Below are 6,087 nucleotides of genomic sequence, written 5' to 3' on the forward strand. Positions count from 1 at the left end.
CTTACATGCACACAGTTTCCTCCATCGATTAAGAGCTGATACGCCATACACTCAGAGATGACCTGAGAGGATTCAGTTCGGGGGGAAGATCGCATTGAAATGTGGAATATGTCCTCACCTGACTCATCGAGTTTGCTGTATTCATCACCACGTGAATAAGCCTGTTACCTACCAACAAATATGCATCACGTCTGTCATCTCACTCACGTATTTGGTTCAGCCTGTGATTAATGGAAAGAGTATTAGATGCTGGAATTTATCCTGACCAATGAACACAGTTGGCTCTAGGGACTACAGGCTCCAGCCACAGTAATGGAACAAAATCCCATCTGCATATAACAAATCAAAGCTACAAGGCTTTTGTCTCCGAGCACCAACTACCTGTGTAATAATCCAGCGCAAACAATTCTGTAGGAGCTGGATCTAGGTTCAATTTCCCTTCAATCAACTTTTTCCCCTTTTTTCAAACTGCAGTAAGGTAGTTTACTACACCACCTAATGAGGGAGCTGAAAATTACTGTATCCAAGGCCTCGTTATAATAAAATACTGATTTGTGTCAACGTACTGGCACCTGTGCCATGACGATAGGAAATCTTTTAACCATTTTGAGTATAGAAAATGAATTACTTTTCGGAAAGATAAGCTTCGGTTACAGAAAACACAATCTCTCGTGCAAGAATGAAGCAGTGAGGTGGGTGGGAATTCGACACATAACTAAAATGTAGGAAAGTGCCCATACTGGGAGAGATGGCAGTGTGGGATGTGAAGAGAAAAAGGACCATCGCAGATATTTTTGTTTTGAGGAACAGCATGTGTCCATTTATTGTTTCAGATTATCTGGAGAACTAATCCCTTTGTGACAACAGCTGAAGCACAGCGGGTTATGCACCACGTACTGTACCATTGTGCAGTCTAATATTGGAATGCTCACAGCAGTGCAAAACCCAAGTAAAGATGGACTGCGAAGCTATCTTGCCAGCAGGTAATTTAGCCCACCCTCTGTTAGAAGGACTCGGAATTTCTCTGTCCTGGACAGCCAACTGCCTAAATTCCCATTTTTGACATTTTGTTTTTGGCATTAACAAGGTCTGTTCTTTTCCCATTACCTTGTTAGCACATTCTATCATTGCAGTACTGTGTCCATATGTTGAATTCCCTGGAATGCATTTGGGCTTTCCCTTAACTAATTAGCCCGCACACCCATTTTCTCATTAACAAGTATTACCTAGCAACCAAAGCGCAATTTTCTCAGGCAAACTTCCTTCTCCTAACCTGGTTAGAATCTTTTTTTTTTACGAAATAGCACACTACAACACGAGCTGAACTTGAGATTCTTCAGCCCCTCACTGTCTTCACAAATTCTATTATTCTACCACTTTCCAGTGGTGTGCCATATCCGTACTTCACATTCTGTTTTGCTTTTTGTTAAAAGGGGGGCAATTTCTGTGAAAGCGTGTTTTAAAATGACTGGTTCTGGTAGAATATGAGACATTCCCTCGATGAGGTGCTACTGGGGCTCAGAGTTGCCACTAGCAGACTCTGTACCCAGCGACAGTCAACACGAGAAGATTATAATAAGGAACGCTTAACTCGGATGTGCCAGAGTATTCATTTTTAATTATTTTTAAATTTAGCTGAAACGACAAGAGCAGCTTATAGACTTTTTTTAGTGTCTCCAATACCCACCTTGTGCATGCCAAATAATTTTTTTAACATGCAATCCTAAATTTATACCTGCATACTAGTTGTGCATTACAAAGTATATTCATATTGGTTACATTTTATTGCTCAGAGACCGTCAACTAATTCACTATGAATTCTCACAGATTAACATCAGCATCACACTGGCTGCCTCATTGTTTCAAGTGCAGCCTTGATACCGGATCCCCCAGAGCCTGGGCTCTTGTACAAATCTTAAGAAGAGTTGCAAATAAGAGGAGGCATTCGTTTAGTTTATTAAGTAAATATGTAGTGTTTTACTTATGAAAAAAGTAGTTGAAGTCATTTGTTCTCATTTACATACAAAATAACTTATTTTATACTGAGCCTCAGATGAAACACTTCTAACTGCATTACACATACTAAGATATTATCAAACAAATTATCTTCTTTGAGCTGATATTTTATTACATGATATTCGTTATGGTGATTAACATTTGTCATCACCAGGGATGGTCAACAGGGGCTGTACTGGGTGAGTCACAGGCTACTAGTGTATGCGACAACAGCTGGAAGCAAGATCTTTACATCTGCCTTGAATATTACATCGCAGATGCTGTCCTGTGAGATTCTGGCCCATGCCTCTTACAGAGCCTGGACACTGGCCACTGATCTGTATGCCCTAGATATCACTCACAGAAATGTTCAACAGAGCTCAGGTTTGGAGAGTGGAGCACCCAGTGCATACCTGTTGCACTTCATGCACATCATGAGGTCGAACTTGTCCCACAGGAAAGATGTCAAGTCAGGATAAGCCTGCAGGAAGTGCAGCCGTCAGTCAATCTTGCATCCTACATCAGTCACTACAAGATTAGCGCTTTAGTGTCCAGACACTTTTGCCTAGACCATCATACTTGAACGTTCCCGTCGACTGGTCTGTTGTACACCACAACTGGAGTGTGGTTCGCTCTCACGTCTACACCATCAGGGTGGGCTACACTACACAAAACCTGGCTTTGCTTCTAGAGAGTCAGCCTGAGGTATTGATCTAGCATACTGATGGCACAGCGACTGCTCTCTTGATAAGCAGGGCATATTGGATCCTCTCTTGACCTGACTGCTGGATACTCAACAGGTTACAGCCCTTTATTCCCCATCACACAGTCAACTCTATCGCTAAAAGCTGATTTAGAGTTTATGCAGCAGTAAATGTTAATTGAGTGTATCACAGCAGTCATGATCAAAACAACACCAGAAATACTCAATATCCAAAATCCACACAGCCTTATCCAATATATCCAATAATACAGGCTTATTTTCCTAAAAACATAAAGCATGGGGTGATATTAAATGTTTAGTACTGTATATATTTTTGATCGCTTCTAATGCAAAATACTTTATATTCACTTACCTGGTATTTAAAAATAAATAAACCACAATGATGTGAAATCAAAGCTGAATCTACAGGATGCAATCTAATACTGAATTTACATTTGAATTTATATATTAGAAATTCCCCAACTAAAAATAGCATGTTGTCATGAAAATTTAACACTGGTGAAATTTAAATTCCCCCAAGTATCTGTGTATGTGAAAGTGTGTGGCATGCAGGTTGTTAAAGAAGACATCTGGGCATGCCTGTATGACTACACATTATAAAAAAAACATTTATTAACCTATAGTCAGTTAAGGCAATAAACCGACCCAAATTTCTCAAAAACTAATTTTTCATTGCACAGTAATAAAAATTAATACACAAACCTCACCAATATCTATCTTTAAAAACCTGATCTGTACAGTTCACTAGCAATTTATCCTCATACAATACACTGTTTATAATACATTCAAAGTACACTGAGAATTCATGATTAACATGTTATCGATACATCTCGAAAATACTTTAATGGTTTTAGAGTTTAACGACATGTGATTGGCATAATAAAAATGCAAATGAACAATACGAGTTGGTGTACAGACAAACTCTTGCAGATTAATTATTGCATACTGAAATATTACACAAAGAAGTATTGCTGTTTTCCTCTGCAGCTAATATGGTTTAAAATCAGAAGGCAGTCACTGTTGTTGTAAGTGAGATGTTCAAAGAAAGAGTTGTTAAGCAACCCTCTGCTGTAGATGTTTCTGTTCTTCATTACCCAAATCACAACAAAGCCATTTCCTGCAGCTCATATTCACCTCTGTAGGTGAATGTATAATATTTGTTATTAGGTTCTGCATTTTCATTAATAATGACAAAAATTAACAAAATACCATTAACAAAAGAGAATAATCCCTACAACACTCACGTTCTGCACAAAGTGAGCAACATCGTTTTTGTGAAGTAGCACATGAGGAAAGAACCAAAACATTGTCAAAACAACCAGATTTATATTGGATTTCATCTAGCTCTTTATATCACACCCTTTGACACTGTAATCCTTTACACAGTCAGTAAAGCTGCACTGAGCTGGTGATGATACTTAACGAATAATGCTTTCATGATTAATCCTCAATAAATAGTATCTTAATAAGCCTTTATTTTGACAAAAACTAATCATTTCTCAAAATGTTACTTCTTGAGTCATTGGGTGCTTCCCACAACTATTGTTGTGACCACGTGTCACCCAATGAAAAAAAGCCTCTATGCATCTAAAAATGTGCATTCAGCAGCTTCATTCGCTTGAAGCCGTTTTGAATTTAAGACCATGAGAACTGTATTCTCTTCACAAAAGCAAAATAATATTTTTTCCTTCATCCTCCTATCGTCTTCTGGATAGTTTTTAAGCCATTACATGGTGATTAAGAGCTAATGTGCTATTCGAAACAGAAGCCTGTCTTCTGGACAAGTTACCTAAATAAATAGGTTGTACCTTAAATCTATCTCTAATACAGAGCAGGACAATGTAAGGCAGTCCATTTCAAGCAGAGTAATTGCTGGGACCTGACAATGAGAACAACATAAACGAAAATCCTTTGTCACAGGATCTGCTATAACTGCAGTGCACGAACAAGAAACTTAAGGATTGTGATAATTCTGTCTTCCAAGACTAACACTACAGAAAGGACGCTTGGAAACGTCTAATGCTGTTAGTAGTCATTCATATTTTTTAACCCTGCCATCCAGACTTCAGGCTTGATGCCTGCACTGCTTAAAAAGCAAGGTCTTATCCAGAGAAAATCTTAGGTGTCACTACAGCGATGCCACTGAAGTCAAGCCTCCCAGATTGGACTGTGCAGGAGTGAGTGTTTGGACCCATGCTGGTCTGGAAAGAGCTTGCAGCTTTGTCACCATGCAGGAGTGCATACCAAAAGTATACTGTATACCATGGAATGACAATCTGAGGTTCATAGCAGTATATATATTGCTATAAAGATCGGTAATGCATGATTGGTGGACAGGCATAAGTGCATAGGTGTAACTATAATACACATAAAATAAAAAGGAATCTAATAATAATGTTTTATGTTACTCTTCTCTGTTCTGTACTTAAAACAATGTTTTTTTTGTAGCTATGACTGTAAGGGTAACACTGCAAACCCACAAAGGAAATAATTACGTGCATAACGCACATGTAAGAAAAGATACGCAATAAGAAGCAAGATCAATACTTCGCTTTTTTAAAGTAAAGGCACATTGACATAGACTGGGGAGTACCTGCATTTGCAATATTATGTTTCATCGGATACAGACAAACCCAAACGCAAAAACATTTGACTTATCGGCTTTAAAAGAAGCACGACGTCCAGGACCCCAGCACACTGGAAGCTGTCTGTGTGTCAGCTGATGGCACTGCTGAAAATGGTAGGACACAAAGCAGAGAGCTCTTGAAATGTGATCTCAACTTTCAAGATGTTCTGCCAAGAAAATAAATGATAATAACATGGCCCTGCAAACTGTTAATTCTAAGTGCACACATGTAAAAACTCATTTGCAGTTCAGAGATTTCAGCAAAGAGCTTGAGCCTGAAGATAACCCTGACAATGCCTCCTTATTCCATATTTGTTAAGGTGGCAGATCTGAAGATTAAAAAAACATTCCAATCACTGTTCGCTACTCTCTTAAACCCCTCCATGGTTAATCTGGTAAATAACCTTTCCCTCTAGTTACAGTACATACATGTCAGCTTTGGAAATAGAGTAATAAAGGAAAGAACAACATTTAAACAATTGTCTTGTCAGACAATATAGTCGATGTTAAGAACTGTCATTTTAAATTGCCAATGCAGGTTGTTGAAGTGTTCTGTAAATTGTTAGAGAAAGGAAAAGAGTTATCAGGAAAAAAAAAACAGGACCTTATGTCTGTCAAGGAAGCACTGAAATGTATCCAATTGAAATGAAATTGAATGAAAGTAAATTGAATTTTACTTGTTGAGCATTCAATTTAATATTTCATATTGCTCATTTCTTTCTTGAGACAGATCATATAAGCA

The sequence above is a fragment of the Atractosteus spatula genome, chromosome 12 (genome assembly GCF_055471065.1).
Source record: "Atractosteus spatula isolate fAtrSpa1 chromosome 12, fAtrSpa1.hap1, whole genome shotgun sequence".
NCBI lineage: Eukaryota > Metazoa > Chordata > Actinopteri > Semionotiformes > Lepisosteidae > Atractosteus > Atractosteus spatula.